Consider the following 20,457-nt stretch of genomic DNA (forward strand, 5'->3'; position numbering starts at 1 on the left):
GGGATGCTGAGATGCTGCCGGGATGCTGAGATGCTGCCGGGATGCTGGCGGGGGCCGCAGCCGCCCCGGGGGATGGAGGCTGAGGCGGCATCCCCTCGGAGGGCGGCGGAGCCCCTGCGGGGAGCCGAGCGGAGCGCGGAGGGGCCGGGGGCGGCGGGGGTGAATCCCCCCGGGAATGGCCCGGGAAGCGGCCGCCTGTTGCCGCCGCGCTGGCGGCGGTGCGGGAGCGCCGGGCTGGTGGCGACACGGCGGCCACGGGCACGGGCAGCTCTATTTGGGGTCTGCGGAGCCTTCCCCGGTCCGTGTGCGCCTTCCCACAGCGCTGTCGGTGCGGTGGAGCGGCACCGGCGGGGGGCTGCGGGGTCTGCGGGCGCTCCCGGGAGAGCGGGGCCCCCGCCCCGTTCAAACCTGGAACGGCCTCACATTATTAATAAAAGTTATTTCCAGAAGGTGGAGTGTTTTATTTTTCTTTCGTTTGATATTAAATGCGTCCCCGTGCTCTGGGTTTTGTCCCTAGCGGGGCGCGGATGTGGAAACACGAAGTGTCAGCCCAATGCTCTGTTTCTGGCTTGTTGGGAATGGATTTAAAGGTTTAGTTATAATTTCAGTTCGTCTGCGGGCTTTGCTCGGTTGCTTTAGGACTCGTTTAAACTGTATTTTCAACAGAGACGAGTGAACTTTAAAGAAAATCAGGTCAGGCATAGATTCCGGGCATCAAACCCTTTCAGGTCCCAGAAATAGCCACAGAAGTAGCGTGACCAATTCTTTTTTCATGCACAAAGCTCTTTCTTTTTTGTTTTGGCTGGAATTTCTGACAGATACCGGAGCTCATCAACTGGATATTTCCAGCTTACTTTAATGAAATAAGCATGCTTTCTAAGCTTGCATTTTTATGCCAATTATGTTAGTCTCCCTTGACTATACGAGGTTTGAGTTTCTGATTGAGCTTGTAGTTCTTAAAATAACAAAGTCTGTTTAGCACAAGGTTTTTCTTTATGCATTTTTAGGGCTTAGATCTGTGGGAAAGTGAGAAAGAAGACGACTGTGATGAAACCTACATTAGCTGTTATGAGGTAAAAAAATGGATATTAATAGAAAAGGTTCAGAGAGGTTTTATTTCTAATATTCTGCTCTTGAAACATAGATGTCCTTAAGTTATTGTATCTCTTATGAAGTCTTGAGCAAGAACTGACAAATATTTGTTTTGCAGTAAGTGGGTCAGATGATAACATCTTCCAGTGAATCTCTTACTTCTGTGTTGGACAGCTTTGGTTGCTAAGTAGCTATGAATTTCTAATCCCAAAGTCAATGATGTCATAATGACATCATCACATCCTTTCACTTGATTGATTCTCATAAGAGAACAGTAATAAGATTTGATATACATGTCCCATCTCTTTAATATTCTTTCTCTGCTTCAGGGGATTTCCTGACCTGCCTGGCAAATTCCAGTGAATCACACTGAGCTCTAGTAAAAAGACATTCCTTTTGGAGACGAGGTGGAACATTAAAGGGACAGTGGCTGCTCCTGGTCTTTTCAAAACCTGAGGAACTTGGCAGTTCATATTTTAAATGTGGAGTTCCGGATATGGAGAGCAGTGATTTAAAGCTTGGAGTTATTAAATTCCTGTGCAGGTGCGAAAGTGACTTGAATTTCAAAGACACTTCAACACCGTTGAGAATCAACTCACTTAATGTGCCGTGTATCTACTTCAGGCAGGGCAGGGGGCACAGAGAAAACATAGGCTGTTTCAGTTGCCAAAATAAATTTCGTCTCTAGTGGTAAATGGATGAAATCCGTCAGAAATTGCCACGTTGATGCCATGTTAAGAGAGGTATTGAATGGTACTGAAGACAGCTCAGAATTCTTTTTGTAATTAGGTAACATAATTTAACAATTGATAAGCTTGAAGTATTTTAATAGCAGCACTGCCATCGTAGGGAAGTCCATGTAAGAGAGTTTTAAATATTTAGAGTTTATAGAATTGATGGCTTTGGTTTCTTCTGAGGTTAAAGGTACAAGTGTTGTCATTTGATGATGATCAGCATGGACTGCCAGTTTTTACAGTTTACTTTTATTGTGTGTGTCCGTATGAGCATGAGTCTGCCTGAATTCTAGGTTGTTGTTTCCCTGATAAATAGTTTTGCTGTTGGGAATTTCTTCATACCCAGTGAGTTTGAAATATTCCGGACAGGGCTGTGTGTATTTTAGGTGTGTAAATCTTACTGTTCCATATGCCTGTGGAGAAGGGAGAAATGAAGCAATTTTCACGTGTGCTTTGTTGAACATGTAGTTTTGTTTGGTAAAGTTAAAAGCTGAGTGTGTCTCATAACATGCAGAGGCTGCATAAACCGATCTCACTCGATTCATGACTATTGTAGGTTGCTAAAACATATTTCAAAAGTAAACAATGATTTGTTAGCATGGACGAGTGGTTAATGCGTTTACTGAAGAAACTGATTGCCGAGGTGGTGCTTCTATTATTGCTGAAGCACTGCAGCGTTGATGGCACTATTAAGTATAACACAGTAGTAATTGAACATGAGGAGTGGGAACAAGTAGGGAGGTGGTGGGAGATGTTTTTGTGTATTCGAATCTATTCACCGCTTAAGTGCAAACCAAGCTCCAGCTGCAAAAAGGAAATTTCTAGATAATCTGTAAGAATTCTGCCCTCATCATCCTATATGCAGTGACAAATTTCCACAAGCTTTAGGTTCTTTCTGGGATGACTCAACTACGGAACAAGTGATTTGGAAAAAAAATATTATCTCTGAAGAGAATCCTTGGTGACAATTTCTTTTCAAGTTATCTTAGGATTTTTCTACTTGCCGTGATTTCTTCTAACTCACGATTGCCTTGAACATTGGAGATGAGAAATGAATTTGGACTTGAGGATATATCTGTGCCTTTCCACTGCGTGTTAGATGGTCATCTGTGACATTTGCATGGTTGTGCTCTAAATGCGGTGACACATTTGGTTACATAAAGTGCAGAAAGCAGTGCACCTCAGAGCCTTCCCGAATGCTTGTAGAGGAAGGTTGACGCTGCAGTTCTGACCTTTGAACAGGCGAAGACAGCGGAGACGTGGCCAAATAAAGACTGTGAACGTTCCAAGTCGTGATAGAGCTCACTTAACACCCAAGGTCTGTCGTTGCAGAGGCTCAGTAAAACAATGGACAAGGCAAGGACAGCAATAGCAGGTGCAATCGTTAGATTTTTGTTATCTACCGCAAGACTAAACTGTGCTCAGATCACGGGTGAATTGTCTGGTATCTGGCTTAAATAAACCACAATCAAAATGCTTCAGAACTTCCAGCAACTGAGACATTTTGTTCCTCTGCTTCCAGAAGCATGTCCTGTGACTGGCAGTGTGAGGACAGCCAGCGTTTCAGCCCCAACTTCTGCTTCTTTCCTAAGCTCTGTGAGAGAATAGAACGAACAACCAAGTGGATTATTGGAATTTTTTTTAACGTAGATTTTTTTAAGGGGAAAATAATACCTATAAAATCTGAAACTTTTGCAGGTCACTTTTGTGAGCCTTATATAGGGGCGAGACTGGCAGTTGGATGTTCGAAATGTGCTTTGGTCCGTCAGATTGAAAGGTAGTGTGATAAATAAATGCATCTGGATCTTCTTTACTGATGGAAAAAAACCTGAACACAGAACACAGACAGGATTTGTCCCTTATACACTAGGAAGGAAAATAACAAAACTGTATTTTTGTATGAATATTCTGCCCTCCTTTCTCTGACGAAGGCACTTGATGAAGGAAAGTCTCACGGCGTACTATGGACAGCAAAATGTTCCTCTACAAGAAACCCTCCGTGTTTGTTTAATTGTTTGGGTTTTTGGTGGGGTTTTTTTTTGGTTTGGTTTTTTTTTTTTTTTACAAATGCATTTCTCAATATTTTTAATTGTTCAAGATGTGGCCAACGTGCAGCTTTTGAGCCCAGAAGACTCTGCCCACGTCCTCAGCAGGGCTGATGTAATCTGCAAAGCCCGGACTAAAGGCTGCCTCAGTCCCGCTGGCACAGCTGGAACAACATCAGCCTGGGAGGTCATGCTTTGGCTTTTCCCCAAGGAAAAGGACCCAAACCGTGTCATTAACATTCCGATAGCTCGGTGTCGCTACTCTGATGAGCAAGAAAATGCCACTGTTTCCACAGCAGTTCTGCTTTGTTCAGTTAATGACAGCTCTGGTACAAAAGGGCCCTGTGGGTGCAGGGAACCCACGAGGTGTAACAGGTACAAATCCTCTGCCTTCAGCTGTGATTGATGCGGTGCTTTGAGTAATCGCTTTGGTGCCTCACAAGTCCTGTGCTTGACTTATCTGTAGCGATTCCGATGTGCCACTGTTGTCTGCTTAGGGGAAAAACCCAAAACACTAACACAGAGGAAAACCAAGCTGCAAAAAAAAAAAACCGAAAACCCAGCAATAAACCCCCTAAAAGGAATAAAGTCAATCCAGATGTGGTAGCTAACATTATCTATTAGATATGCTAAGGCTTCTATTTAAACATATTTGCTGTCACAGAGTCACAGAATATATTGATTATTCCAAAATCACAATAATTTCTGAGAGAGTTCATTGTTCAAGAATAGAAGTTATTTTAAAACCATGAATACATTGATTTATTGAGCTGGAAAACTTTGATTTTATTCCAGTTTTGATCCTCATATTTTTAAAAATGTGATGTGTTGAGAGCAAACTTAGTGATGATTTTAGTCTGAAGCTCTGTCTTAGAGTAATCTTTATTGAAAAATTGAATCTTTTCTGTGTGAAACAACAATTATTTTAATGTGTAATGGAAAACATACAGTGAAAAGTCAGTACTCTTTCTACCAGTTGTAAAATTGTGTAACAAGAGTAAAATCTAATAGAGAACAAAGGAAGAAAAAGTCATGTCAGTGGGGAATAAACACATCACAAAATTTTCTTTTGAAAAATAGGTGCTTTCAGTTACCAGTCAATGTATTCCTTTCAACACAAACTAGAAATTTGTAAGGAAATTCTCCAGTCTGATGTTGAACTCCCCTTGTGCAAGGAATTATGATTTCCCACCTCCCCCTCTTTCTGAAGTAAAATAGATTAAACTGAGCTCCAGATGCAAAGTCTCTCTCCAGGGAAGCTTGTTCAGTGTTTTCATCCCTTCACAGTGGTGGGTGTTGGAGGGGAAAAGTTTGCAGAGTTGGTGCCAACAGTTTTCTTCTGGAACGTGATTTACAATTCGCATCTGAAGGCAGAGGGAGCAAACCATCACCAATCCCATCCCAACCCCGGGATTAGTTCCTTTGGGGGTTCTGTGACACAGCTCAGGGAATCAGTTTGACTGGGGGTTGCTTTTGTTTGGGATCTTTTTCCTGGCTGAAATGTCGTGGGGACTTGGTCTGACGGCCGACACAGTGCTCAAAGAGAAAATACTTTCCTCTCTCAAGGTGATATTGCAATTTAACAACTCCCTTAATTTCAGGCTACAAGTGTTTCCCCACATGACTGTTTTCTCAGAGAAGCCGGGATGAAACGAGGCAGCTGTTTTAAAAACAAGTATCACAGGAATAAAACATGGCCTCCAGTTGTGACCATAACAAGGGGGGCACTGTTTAGTATTCTTCTCTTCCTCAATTGTTTTTAAAGGCTAATGAAAGCCTAAGGAGACACTCAGACAGTCACACTAGCACAAATCCCTATTATTGCCCTGATTATGAGCCTTGGTGCTGAAATTTTTGCATGCTGCATCTTTGTTGCCTTCTGTAAATGCTACAAATAGCAGGAAGAGATAGATAAAATGACACAGATGCTTTAATTATGATTTGATTACAGAGCAACCAGAGGAGTCTATTCTGAGGAATGTGCAATTAGAGAAAATTCTGAGGACTATCTAACCTTCCGAAATTAAAATTAACTGGGATTATTTGAACAGGGCTTTAACATTTCTGAAAAAAAAATTATCATTCCTCAAGGATCTTACTGCTCATGTGTGATAGATCCTCTCTAGCTTAGCAGATGGGCTTCAGGGTAACACAATGTCATCTTCCTCAGCTGTGTGTGCTGCTTTGCTTCACCTCACAGTCCCATTTTAGCGTCCCTTGCTGGTCACGTACAGGAGGATGACGCAGAAGCTGCATTTGAACTGGAAGGAAACAGCCATCCCTGAGTTGAAGCACACGAAAAGGAAGAGCAGTTTAAGCACTCCTGGGTCATCTCTCCATTTCCTCTCTGCGAAAACAGAGTTTTCCCCTCTCAACGAGCAAGAAAAGTAGAGTTGTGCGTGCTTGTTGTGCGGGTTCCAAAGGGAAGGCGCAGATGGAAAATTCCATGCCTTTTCCTCTTGCAAACTATTTAATAGCAGGAACCTATATGATTAAATATGTTAATCTTCTTTGTGGGCTTAAGTGGTACAAATGACTTGAACTTAATTCCATTGATTTCACTGGCTGTCAAACACGAGCAGAATTTAAAATCTGTCCCAGAGCTGAACAGCAGCCTCCAATGGAAAGACACTGAAATGTTATGGAAGTTCCATTCTGGGATACTAATCGTGGCTTTCTTCCCTGTTTTGGACAGGCAGGATCAGCCTGGTGGGGGTGATGTTGGGCCTGCAGTGGGTAGAGCACAGTGTCACACCTGCTGGGCATAGGAGCTGTGGGGTGAGGACACGAGCAGGTTGGGAGGTTCTCAGGTTGTGAACTGAACCACGTGACAGTAGCTGCAAACAAGTCATGTCTCACTTGCTTTTCCTCAATGCTTAACACGTTCCTGTACCAACAGTAGAAGGTTTGGGGTTTTTTTAATCTGATTTTCTGCAGAGCGTAATATTAAAATATTTACGCCTTATGCTTGAAAAATCGTACTTGAAGTGTAATGTCAGCTCTCCAGCCCCAAAGAGCAGGGTCTGCCAGGAGCCCTCCTGGACTCCAGTTTGGGATGCAGGGTTTGCTTTGGGGCTGGAGTGTGGCAGCAGTGGAAGGGAGAAGGGCTCCTGCTTCAGGGTGCTTTGTGAGACCTGCTATTGCACCGCTCATAGAAACTGGGCTTTGCTGCTGCCTGGCAGCTCTGACCATGGCTGGGGGGTTGTGAGAGGGGCCCAGCTGCTTCCATTCATCTCCCTGGTGGGGCTCTACTAATCACTGACCTTGCTTTTGACCTTGCTTGCCTTCAACAGCAAGGAATCCAGCTGACCTGACACTGGATGTGGCCAACACAGCTGATAGATGGGGTCCAAGGCACTTAAAGAATTCCTGTTCTTTCCCAACAGGTGCTGAGCACAATTAAAGAATTGAAACAAAGATCAGCTGGATTCAGCAGCCTCTCAGTCTCCTTTGTCAATTGTAAGGACATTTTCTAGTGTAGTGCCTTCTTTGTTTATTTTAACATTTCTTTTTAAGAGCATTCAAACCCTCCAATTTCAAAGTATTTCTGTTCCTACTGACCCACGTGTATTTCCCAGGGATAAAACCCCTAGCCAGCAACTTAGGGATGATTTGTCAAGGGTCACTTTAATAAATCAAGTTATTTATTTTCTGCCTGAAATTCCCTTGTTGGTGACTAAGAGAAACTTTGTATTAAGCTGTGCAAAGCATAATGAGGTTGCTATAATGCTTTGATGTGGAAATGCTTAAATGCCAGGAAAAAAAAAAGAGAAAAAGAAAAAAAAAAAAGTGGTGTTATTGATAGAGACAGCTTGCTTAAGGTATCTAGAGACAATTTATATAAACCAAACATAGATTATACTGTAAAGATTATAGATTTTGATAATAGCCCCTTAAAACTTCAATATCAGACTTCATAAAAAGGTCAAAATGAAATTATTTTCTCAATCTCTGCTGCTGATATTTACAAACTCAGTCCTTTATGAAAACAAAGATCTCTGTGGTGTCAAGTATAGAGACATTAATATTACAATAGATGTACGGTAAGATTTTGTTTCCTCATCCCTACTGCAAAGCTGTTCTTCATCAACAAACTTATTAAGCAGACTGCTAATTTTTCTGGAATTAAGAGACTATGTTTGTCTCAATGAAGGTGGTTATATAAGAGTTGCTTCCCCTCAGCTGATTGAATTGTATTTCCCCTGCCACTTCTTGCTTTCCATGTTGCTTATAGATTATCAAAACGGAGTTTGCTGTATTTTCTTCTTTTCTTCTTGTGTATTTTCTCAAGGCTTATTAGCACAAAGTAGCTCTGAGCAATGGCTTGGACACCAGAGATTCTGAAAGCCTCAAACAGCCATAATAATGGAGTTGGATGAAGGATGCTGGTTGCCATGGGAACAGTGCATGTGCCACACAAGATAATGTAACTGCTGTAGTGCAGAGATCTGTGCTGCATATTGATTGCAAGATTGCTTGAATTCCTTAGAAATCTTGTGCTTTGTGCTGTGTGTTCCATCCACCTTAGCAAGTGAGAGGAGCTTATCAGCTGGACCTAATCCAGAGAGGTTTTGGCAATTTGAAAAAAGTTGGCCTTTGTGTGTGAGGGGGAGAAGGGTCAGAACTCCTTGAGAGTATTGTCAGGTTCAGAGCCTTTCCTTGTTGAGCTGACAGTGTCCTCACTGCCGTGTTAAATCAGAGTTAATGAAGTATTGGAACCGGGGCACGAGGGGTGCCTGCCCTGAGTTAGAAGTGGCAATAGAAGGCCTTAGGAAGCTGAACTTCCACCTGTATAATGTTTCTTATGGTGGCTTGTAACCTGGACACTTGCACAGTGTCACAGTGCCCCACTACTCTTTTTGGTGTGCTACTGAAAAGTTCCTTCTTGTTCCAGCTTGTCAAGGATGGATCTAATTAGTGGCATAGCTGTGCAAAATACTGTGATTAAGAAATATCACACTCACGGACAGCCAGGAGGATGAGGGCAGTGTTGGCCATTTCACCAAGCTGGAGGAAGGTACAATATGCACTTTTTAATTTGGAGGAACTCTGTGTGAGCACAACCACACTTGCTTCTGGTTTGGTTTGGTTTGGTTTTTTTTGGCGAATTGGGATTCTTTCATAAAAATGAATGAAGCAGGATGGTTTTGCCATAATTCTGCAGTCTAAGTTTCTTGGTCTTAGAATGACAAAGATACTCTAGTTATTGCATCTATATCCCAGATCCTCACCAGCATAAACCAGAAAAGCTCCATGTGGTGGAAGGCAGTTGGGTCCACTGTTGCTCAGGATGATTGTGCAGATGAGGTAATGCAAATTAAAACTGTCCTTGTAATGTTATCCCCCTGGGAAAGGTGATGCCAGAAACTCTCACTTGCTTTCAGCAGGATTTCTGGCAATTGGCCACTTGTTAGAGAATGACTGTGTAATTATTGACCTTACAAGGCTTTTGGAAATTATGTATATTGTTTCACACCTATCTCAGGCTGTTTGAATCTCTGGCTGTTTTCTGAACTTGCCTTAAAAGCATCGAAACTTTGAGTTAGTCAGGTTTTCTGTGTCAGCTCTAATAAGATCCTTATCTTGAGGGAGAGATTGGTAACTCAAAATGTATCTGAGGTATTATTTGTCAGAAATGTGTCTGAGAGGACATATTTAGAAATGCTGGGCTACTGTGCCCTCTGGGCATTATTCACAGGTTTTTTTGACTTTGTTCATCAGTATGGGTCATCTCAAATATGGTGCTCAGAGAATCATTGAATTTATTCTTGACTGCTATTTTTGGGTTTAGATCCAACCATGTCCCAGCAGAGTACCTGGTTTTATTGCCAATTCAAAACACTTGATTGTATAGGATCAGCTTCTCTGGAGTTCTTCTGGGGTTTTTTTTGTATTGAGATATCTTGGTTTATAACCAAGACATCTGCTTTGTAATGTACAGACAGCTACATTTTAGAACACTTAAAAATAGTAAGGGACTAGTGGCACTACACTTTGATATGTTTTATTAAAGCCATTATTTTTTCTTTTTTTTTGGTAACACTTTAATGTTTTCTAGGTTTCTGTAACAATTCGTGGGTGAAATCTTTACTCTTGTTAGAAACAAAATATATGTTGAATTTAGTGAGTGAACTAATTAGTAAACTTGGACATCAGACATTGCTTTGGTGTCAGGAAGAGTCCTTCTTCAGTGGAACCTGACTCTAGTGGTGTCCATCATCCTCCAGTTTGGCCAAGCTTTGTGGCTGCACCTGTTTGGAGCAGTGCCTCACATGCCCTGTGGTCCTTTTCTGGGCAGCTCTTGTGCCCAGGAAGACCAGGACCTTCTTCCAGGTGTCCAGGGATCAGCCTGTCAGCTCTGCAAGTGCATGTATGTGCATCAACACACACACATCACACGAGGTATTTGTGTTTGTACACGCACAGATACAGCACATACTCTACAGTTCTCATCTTTTCCTACTGTCAGTTATGCTCCTGCTGTCACTTGACAATGTTTAAGATGATTGCTTGGGTTAGGAAGTGCTGCAGTTAGGAGAAAAGAGACCAGACTGGAATGCAGTGTCAGTTGTAGCCTTTTTTGTTTGGCCTGTGCTGTGCACCCAGCTGGAAATGGTTTGTCACCTTGACAAGGTGGTAACATCTTTCTGTAGTGCTGGCACAGTTACAGACTGTCACTTGTTTGTCCTTGGACTATCTGGCACTGTCCTGGTATGTCACCATTTTAAAGAATACTCAGCTCTTAAGTAGGGGCACAAATAGAAATGTCTATAACCACACACAGCAGCCCGTGGTGTTTTATGGTGTTGATGTCTGTGAGCAGATTGCATTGCACCAGGGAATTTTCAATATCAAAAAGGAGCTAACTTTGGTAAAGCCTGGGACTCTGTTTATAGTATGATAATATCTTTTTCTGAAAAAAGTAAAGTCTGAGGGGCTAGATAACTAAGACATGTGAAAGACAGGGAATCTGGTGCTGCCATTCTATGGAAAACCATCTCAGTTACCAAATGTATCACCTTTCATGTCATCTCTGAGGTGACTTCTCTTGGTTAAACTCCACTGGACCTGAAAACTGCTGCTGATTGCTGAGGTCTAGTGTACCACATTCTGTAAATCTACCTTGCTCACTGCACCGAAAGCTGTAGGAATGGAGTGATTATAAAGTAACAACTAACACTCTGCAGCTGACTAAATTTTGGGAGTGCAGGGGTGAGAAGAAATGCAGCTGCTGCCCCCTCCCCAAACCCACAAGAACTCTGGCGTATGAGATGGTTGCTGGATTGAATACAACAATGTTCCAATAAGCAGCAGAATAAGAATAAATATGTCTGAAGAAAACAGCAGGAAAGTGAGACAAGTGTGTACCTGGGAAAGGTCAGTGACTTGAACAGATCAACAGTAGTTTTTCCACATTGGGAATTCGGCCCTGGCATCTTGGTCCCTCAAGGAGCAGAGGAAGGGTTTTGCTGGATTTCAAATACAAGCAAACGGGGGTCTTTGTGGTTTATCAGTCAGAACTCCCTTTTCAAGCTGCCTTCAAGAGGAGACAGCTCTGCCTGACAGTGCATGGGGACACACGTGGTACAAGGTAGAATTTCACCTTCATGGGTGTCTGGAAAAGGAGATTGATGGTTTTGCTTCACAGCGACACTGGGAGGACTGGGAGGAAGATTGTTTTCCCACACTGGCATTCAGCCACTCCAAGTGTATCAATCGCCACTGAGCATAAAGGTGATTTTGATTTGACACAACAAGAGTTTCCAGGGAGGTGTTGGATTGACAAAAGCCGTTGCCAAGGGGGCTCCAAGGGACTTGACAGGTTTACTGACTGATGATATACTACTGGGATAGTCTCAATGGAAATTGGGTTTGATATAAATAAAGGACAAGGACATTGTTCGAAAGTAATTTAGAGAGGCCATGGAACATTTTGATTTGTCTCAGTATGATTCCTCCCACAAAAGGGAGTTGAACTGTGACTGGTGGAATTTATTAGAGCTTTATACCTTTTTGTATTGAAAATTGAGCTTCAGCATGATATCCTACTGCTGTCTTTATGCAGATTGCTTAAAAATAAATGGATAGTTTATGAAGGCAGTATCTTGGAGGTGAGGAAGTTTTAAATGAAAATTATCAAAGAATGTCTTTATTATAAAGGAGTGCGTATATCTTAGCCAAAGTGGTTTACTGATGGACAAATATGCTTTTGGGAAATACTTACATGGACCTTTAAATATGTTCACAAATACCCAAGATAATTTTTTACAGTCTAGTTTAAAAAAAAAAAAAAACCAAAAACTATTATTTGCAGATCATGTCTGTGCCAGCACTGACATTATTAGAAAGGCAATCCTATTTAGTTTTTTCTTTTGTTCTTCATGTAAGAACTTGCTGCCTCGTCTTCTGAGTAACACAAAAGCTGTTTTATTTCTGAGGAACACATGCTTTCAGAGTGAACCTTGTAAGAGATTGTTTTCCTTTCATGAGGCCTGTATATTTTCCTTTTGCCACTATTTTTGCAGTTGTAGAAAATCTCAACAGAATTGCATTGCAAGGGCAATGCAATTTACTTCATGTTATTTATTTCCAGTGGTTAAAAAGAGAACTGCAGAGAGGAGCCTCAGGTAGGGCAGGTAAACATGTGAATGTCTCTGTACCTGGTAGTTAAAAGCCATGTGCATTGTGGCTAGGGATGAATTATTTTCATTTATTGGTGTGCTGATGTTAGAGGGGAGATGGAGAGGCAGGGAAATAATCTGCCTTCTTTAAAGGTGACATAGATGTTGCCTTGAAATGCACTGTATTCAGGCTCCCTCCACAGCTACTGCAGTTCACTTTTGGCCACAAAATATGAGGATTAATGACATTCATGTGTTTGCAGTCAAGATTGTCTGCATGGAGTGCGGAAGCAGTGAATCCAAAAACCACATGAATGACAGATAACTCTGACAAACACATAGTAAAGCAAGGAAAATAAAAGTGAGCAGATTTATGGGCATTTTTTTCTTCCAGGGAGTGATAAAGATGTGCAGATTGAGGTCAGTGAAGCTGTTAACAAATGCTCCTGTTGTAGGAGAACAGAAAGAGGGAAAATAGCTGCAACTGCACAAAGATGTGTCAGTTGTACTTCCCTTGTGGATAGAAAGACATGGAAATAATTAACACTACAAAGGAATGAGCACAATGAAGAGACTCTAGCACCATCCTCTGGTGTCCTCCTTGGAAAGCAGATGGAAACTATCAGCTCCACACTCCCTGCCTGCCTTTGCTGCACACAGGGGGCTTCTGGCAACAGTGGCAGCAGCAGTGCTGAAATGGTTGCAGCTTGGTGCTGCAGCAGCAGAGCCTGCCTGGATCCTTTGGAATTAAAGAATGGCCAAGGAACACATAGGGGTGGGCATTTTTTTTTGTCCTTCGTGTGCCATTTTATTCCACTTGGTCTGCTGCTTTTTGGCTGGGTGGTAACAAGCAGGTCTGCTCTAAGTAACCCAGCTTTCCCCAGGGTTTGGCCCCAGGCCCTTGGAGGAGTTAGGTCAGAGAGAAGAAAGAGTTTGCAGCTTTGAATAGCAGCAGGTAACAACCTCAACTTGCAGTACCTCAGTCTGGTCACTGTTGTTTGCTTGCTGCTGGATTAGGGGTATAAGTAAGCAAAAAAACCCCCAAAATTCTGCAGAATGCTGCAGCCATTTAAAAAAAAACAACAACAACAACAACAACAAAAAGAAAAAAACCCCAAAAAAAATCCCAACCAAAACAAAAAACCAACCAAACACCAAAAACCAGGCAAACAACAAAACCCCTTAGAATTGTTGCTTAAGAACCAACATGGGGTCACAAGAGATTATTATGCTGAGCATCTGACATGTGTGCCAGCCTGTCTCGTGTCTGAAAGCAAAATACATGTCTGTTTTCAGATAGTTTTGTTCTCCAGCACTGTATTCATGCACTTCAACAGAGAATGCCTGGTGTAAGAAGATTTCCATGGCTGGCATACATTCTACTGTGCTTATATTATCTGTGATTATGCTGAGATGGTTTCTTTGTGAAGAATGTTGGGAGCCTGTCTGTAGGTTTGCCACTGTAACATGTCTTTTCTACTGGGCTGGGCTAGTTAAGATCACACTGCTTTGTTTATTATTTTTTTAAAGGCATTTGCTGTGTTTGTTTATGAAGTAATTGTATAGTTCTGTGTTTGTAACAAGATTTATTCTGTGTGCCTCTCTAGACTGTTTGAGGTACAGCAGTTTTTCTCCATGATGTTCCTGCCTTCAGATGGAAGGTTTGCACACAGCCCCTAGAAAAGGGTGTTGCTTTTCCAGCAGGAAGCTCTCATAGTGGAAAATGCAGAGCTGGAAGAGAGAGAGATGAGAAAGGCCAGGGATCTTTGCAGCCAGAGCCCCACTGGCCTTAATACAGTTACAGTGGTGGACAATGCAGTTCTGTGCATTTAGAAATGCTTATGGGGAGCATAAAATATTGACTGGGTGACAGCTGGGCTGCTGTGACTTTTTGTGTGGGAGGGTCCTTATTTTCACCAGGAAAGCTGAATGGATTATTGTTCTCTCTGGGATGTGTATCACAAAAGAATGCAAAAGAATGAAATCCACTCATTTTTCTTATAATATTAATTCGGTCCCAGCTACGTATTGTCACTGTTGCTTCCACAAAATATTTCCAGTTCTAGAACTAAAATAATCTCCATTCACTTTAAAGCAAGGCTCTATATTTTCTTTCTATAATGATGACAGATGCCTTAAAATCAGAGATGAAATTCCATTGCTGGCTGGATGGGCAGAGGACTCTGAAATGCAGAATACACTGAATGAGTTGTGTTTGAGGATGTCCAAACTGTCTTGTAAATAAATGTCTCCAACTTCGTGGTTTATTTCTAGGGAGCTCTGCTTAGCAGGAGCAGGAGTTATCTCTGCCATGTAGCAGTCAAGATTCACAGTTTTCCTGTGAGATCTACTACTACAGGAATAAAGACTTCCTTTGTTTACAGGAGTGGGGGGAAAAGCTCCCTTCAGGCTGTTGTTTATAGCGGCTGACATGTGATAGAACACAAACATGCCCTCGCTTGTGGAATCTCAGATTGGCATCTTTACAGGGAGGGGGAATCTTCAGGGGTAGCTCAAAGCTGACACCTTGTCATCTGGCTGTGATAAGCCCTAAAAAAGAGCTGTTGTGTGCACTGGAGTATGTTGTGCATAATAAAAATCGAATTCTGGAAGAGTTCAAGAGTTAGAAAGAGTGGGTTTTGTATTCAGTAGTTGAATTATGCAAGGTATGGAGCGCTGTCTTGTGTGGAACAAGGTAATGGGAATTTCTTTGCTAATAAAAGGCTTCAGGATTTGGTCCAATGGATCTTAAAAATGGTAGTGCTATTTGTGGATGTGATTGGCAGATTTAATCCCTTTCCTGCTCCCATCTACATCTTTCCTTTTCTAGTCTGTACCAGCCTTTAGACCAAAACACAATTAAATCTAGTATTTCAGAACCAAAGTGGGCATTCATCATTCAGCATATGTTTTTTCTTTTATCTTAAGAGTCTAAGGAAGGCAGACACCTCAATCCCACTGAAATGCACACATATGTATTTTGTCTCCTTTGAAAAATTCAGCCATGCTATTCAATGTAATCCAGTGGTAATTTTATCAACATTTTCTTAATGAAACATAAATATTTGACATTCCCAAATAGTGTGAATGAATTGGAATTTTTTTTAAAAAATGGTCCTATAGTTGTTGTTTTTTTCTGGGTATTTAATTTCCCACTTGATACCCACAAATGCTTCCATAGCCTCAAAGAAACCAACTTTCCTCAGTTCATTGAGGTAGAGGATGAGAGGATGATTTGCTGATAACCATTGCACAAGCTTTTTTTTTTTTTTTTTTTTTTACTAAACAAACCTGAAAAAAACCCAAAAAATACTATAAAAATGTCCAGTGCAGCATTGGCCTTTCTGAAGGGTGACAAGCAAGTACCAGCCTTGCCCTGAGTGTAGTTACCCACAAGGTTTTTGTGAGAGTTTGGTACCTGTGCTGGTGTGTCCCTTTAATACCAAGTAGCCATGGGAAAGGTCATGGGGCTTGAAGATGGGAATGATGGAAGTCTAAAACTGGAGACAGCTGAATGTAGCCTCTGCTGCTGGGAGGCACTTCTGTGAACATTCACACAAGAAGGAGACAGTATTTAGAAACTATTAAAAATTTTAAACAAGCGCACAAACAGAAACCAACAGCGAAACCAAACAAATAGAAACACACCAAAAAAATTTAGAAAAGGGTAGGAGTATTTATTCTACTTTTCTTGATGGAAAGCTTTATCCACAGCTGCTGCCTTCATATGAGCAATTAAGCAAGAGGGGCTGCAGTCCATGGGTCTGGCACTTCTTCCCCACGATCTCCAAGCAATGTGCCTCCTTCAGGGGTGTGATGGACATCATCCAAATGCAGGGTACACAATCATGGAATATTTAGACTGGGGAGAAGCTCTGGAGCTCACCAGGCCCACACAGGTGCACTGTGTGAGCTGATTTTTGCTATTTGTCTACATTTTACTGACTTAAAGGAAAATGTTAAGAAATCAGGTTGTTCCCTTTCTCTGCTTCTTCCAAGTTGTTCATTGAATGCAACTTTTTATAGCTACAGGGAGATGAAGATTTCTCTCCTTAGTGCAATAACTTTGTGACGTGGTGTGCTGTTTGTTTGTTAAAATTCTCTCCATTTAGCCAAATACCCTTTTCCTTCAAAGTAACATGAGCTCCCAGTGGAAAATGAGGATATTTACTGCTTAGCAGAGCCAAGGCCTCCGTTTGCACAATCCCTGCAGTCTGGCAGTATATTTGGAGTAAGTCCATTATGACTGTTTTAGATTGGCTTAGAGCTACATCACAGGGGAGAACTCTTTGCTCAATCTGTGCTATGCAGATAAGAACTGATATTTTTCTGTGGAAAAAAATCTGACTTATTTTCCCACTTGTTATTTTATTGTACTCAGAGGGATATAGAATTAACTCCGTTAATTGTTCTTTAAAAGTCCCTATGTCCTGGTTAATACTTGGAAGATAGGCTTCCAGGGGAGCTGAGATGTGTTGCTCATATTCAGTATTGTGCAAACCAGAGAAATTTCTGTTCTTGTGGAGAGCAGATGCGAGGAATTGCTCATTGTCTTATAGGCAGAAACAGATTTTTATTTTTCTTCCTTTAGGAAAATTAATGCATTTTAGAAAGGAGGTGATCAGTAAAGAACAAAGAAATGTGTAGTAATATGAAACATGGCTTTGTTATTTCAATCCAGGTTTTGTGCTCTTGAGTTCTGGTAAAAATAAAAGAACTTACTGTGTGCCTTGGTATGAACAGGTGCAGCAATTGCTTTTGAAATGAGTCCAAGCAAGTAACATTAAGTCCTCATTTTACACCTCACTGAATGCTGTGCAAAGAGCAGAACTTCCCAGCAGCATAAGCAGATATAATTCCATTGATAGCTTTGGCACTGGGCCTATTCACTTAAATCAGTGAAGTAGTATCTGCTCATGCCTCAGTAAACAAACCCTATTATATTATACAGGTCAGTATTTGTTTTGGGACAGTCTTTTGAATGCTTCCCTTCCAAGGCTAATTCTGTATTGCCCCCCTCCCAAAAAAAAAAAAAAAAGCTTCTGTTTCTTCAGCCTCCTGTTTCTGAGCCTGGAAGATTTATGGGACTGATACTGTATTCCTTCAGTGAAGACTTTTGAGGTCTTCTGTTATGGGAACAGAATTTTGCTTCCAATCTTTTGGAATTTTACTCGAGCTCTCAGTGTGAGGGGAAGGGCTCACAAGACGGACGGATGGATGGATACACTTGTGGGAGTGAAACTCCTTTAAAAATACTGCAGCTCTTTGGGACCACAGTGTTCCCATTTTGAAATCTAGAAACAAAAGGCTTAGGGAACTTTCCTAAAGCCAAATGCTGCCGTGGGGAAATGTGGACAGCTTTGTTTCTGCTTCGGTAGGTGAACGAGTCATTGGAAAATGGTCTTTGCAGTTGCCTTTAATTGGCAAATAGAAAAGTAATTTAAAAAAGCATCAATGCTGAATTCCTGCAAACCCACTGCTCACAAGTGGTGGTTTGGCCAGAAAGTTTTGTAACAGCCTCTTGTGAACGAAGAGCTGCCTTGGGATTGGATTCTCTGGGCAGGTAAGGAGATATTCTGCCTGCTCTACTTCTCCTCTCCCTTCTCCTGCCATCCATGTGGCAGGGACAAGAAGGAGGGAGAGGAAGGGATTTTTTTGCTGTATTCCCTAGTCCTGTAGCTGTTATCTGGGAGCTCTGCAGTGAGGCTGTGCTGCTGGGCAGTGGTCTTGCACTAGGCTCAGCATTTTTTCCAGAAATGTTGGTCCCGAATATAATTTCTTGTTTTGTATTACTTTAAAAAATCATTGAGGTAAGATCATCTTTTGAATATTTCTGTCAGTGTCCTCAGTTACAGGAAACAGAAAAGTTCAGTGCTTGCTTGGGTTCTCTCACTTAATTTCTGTGAAGCCTTGAACCAGTCGGTGATATCTCAGCCTTTTTTTATTTTGTTTTGTTTTTTAATTGTAGCATTTGTAGTGAGGGGGGAAAAAAAGGATATTCAGCCCTCCCAAATAAATGGAAGCGTTTCCTAACCCTTGCAGGTCTCTCTTGGAACCCTACCTCTTTGCTTTCATGAGTACTTTCCTCCTGCTATTGAGCTTTGTTAAACCTCCTGGGTGTCACCTTAATTTCAAGCGTGTGTTTAAATCTCACCAGTTTAAAGTCAGTCTCATGCATTTTACTGTAGGTGGAAAAAAAGCACAGAGCTACATTCAAAGAGGGAAAATATGTAGTTCTCATCAAGTGTTAAGTTCTGAAAAAATATACTTTGCCTGTGCCATCACTGCTGTCTATGGTTAATAAGAGTAATGCTCGACTACAGAGCTTGAGAATGCAGCAGTTATTTGCTTCCCATTTGGAAGGTGACATTCCCAGCTAGATGGCCTAGAAAATTGTTTTCAAAAAGTTAGAAAAATTAGTTCAGGAGGGCTATTGAGCATCCAGCACTCTCCTCAAGAGATTGCTGAGTACCTGTCAGTCCGTGGCACTGTGACAAGTGTTCAGCCCGGGGGTGGTGACAAGTGATGAGCTGTTCAGAACACAGAACACCTCTTCCCTTTCACATCCTGGGGGAGCTTGCAGAGCTGGGCTGCAAAATTCACATGTTTGGGGCTTTTTTATGGGAACTGATAAGCTGAGCAAGGATATTCCATTAACATGCAATAAACATGGCACCTCATGGTACTGCTGGGTTTGGCTTTTAATGCTCTTTTCACAGTGTGTTGAGCTAACTTGCAAATTATTTGAAGTAAATTGACCCTACGACATAACCAAAGCATAAAAAGATGTCGCTCATTTGTGGGGCTTTCTATAGCAGTTTTCATGAGTGGTGGGTTTTTTTCCTTCCTAAAAGAAGCTGTTTAGCAATTGGATTTTGCAAATCAGCTCTTTTAGGTTTTACTTCTCCTCCTAAATATGAAAATGCACTTTATAAAAACATTGGAAAGGGAAATTAGTCCAAATTCGTTCTTCCAAATACATAGGACTTTTGCTTTCCTCCCTTTAGATTTGTTTGTCAGAAGCCAGCATTTGGCACTGTTACCCATGTGCCTGTGGGACTCTCTTTTCAGCTAAGAATTGGAAACTTAAATGGGAAGTAACTAAACACTACCAGGTTGCTGCTGCAGGCTGAGGAAAATGAGGTTTAAGTGCCATTTGTATTCTCCCTGGGTTTCTGACCAGCATTTCAAAGAGAAAATCTCCTCAGAGAATTAATCCTGTGGTTTCTATTGAGTCCAACTATTGTGATGGGATTCTGGGAGCTGGGAAAAAGAGCATAAAAATACCTGTAGAGCAGATCCATGAGAAATAAGGCTTATTTGCTCATTATTAAGTTTGTTCTTCGATTTAACAGCTTCCTGGAATCTGGGATATGCTACTAGTCACATCTGGGCTAGAATTCATCAGCTGTTTGTTAGAAAAAGGGTACTATAGGTAGACTGAATGCAATCACCAAAGCTGAAATTCTGCCAGGACTCTGGATTTACTTTTCAGAAAGTGCCAAGGCATCTTTCACAGGCACAAATCATGACACTTACCTTTTGGATGGGACACAAGGCTGGGCTTATTGTGAAAATACGGTTGCAGAGATAATTTGCCTGGCATGTAAATGGTGTCTGCATGTGGTAGTACTCCTCAGGAGAAGAGAGGGAGCCAGTGGAGCTGCCAAGCAGTACAGATAAATTGTATCTGAAAAGGAAAAGTGTTGGTTACAGGAGGACATAAGTAATTGGTGCCATATGGTTTTCCAATCTCCTTTCTTCAACTGAGCAGTCATGTATTACAGTGCAAATAGCTGAGACTGCTTCAGACTCATCTGTAAGTTGTTTTGGATGCTCAGTGATAGCCTTGAGACCTTTGGGACTGTGAGTGCCTTCTTCCAAAAATCGTTTTTGTTTGCTTTCTCACCTGGAAACAGCAGCATTGACTGAGCTGAAGAAATGGCAGCCAAAGATGAGCTTATG

At 41.7% G+C, this 20,457-nt stretch overlaps 1 protein-coding gene across 2 annotated transcripts in view; it reads left to right on the forward strand.

The window, feature by feature from the left end:
* The window catches only part of SLC6A1 (solute carrier family 6 member 1), a 60,030-nt gene that overhangs the window by 332 nt on the left and 39,241 nt on the right, over positions 1-20,457 (forward strand). Inside the window, exon 2 of one of the 2 annotated variants that reach the window (XM_027664951.1) lies at positions 7,258-7,330. The exons of the other annotated variant lie outside the window; for it this stretch is intronic. The gene's annotated coding sequence lies outside the window, so the exon portion shown is untranslated. The remainder of the gene's footprint in view (positions 1-7,257; positions 7,331-20,457) is intronic. 2 annotated transcript variants of the gene reach the window in all.

This window comes from Corapipo altera, unplaced genomic scaffold (genome assembly GCF_003945725.1).
Source record: "Corapipo altera isolate COAL_440 unplaced genomic scaffold, ASM394572v1 124, whole genome shotgun sequence".
Classification (NCBI taxonomy): Eukaryota; Metazoa; Chordata; class Aves; order Passeriformes; family Pipridae; genus Corapipo; species Corapipo altera.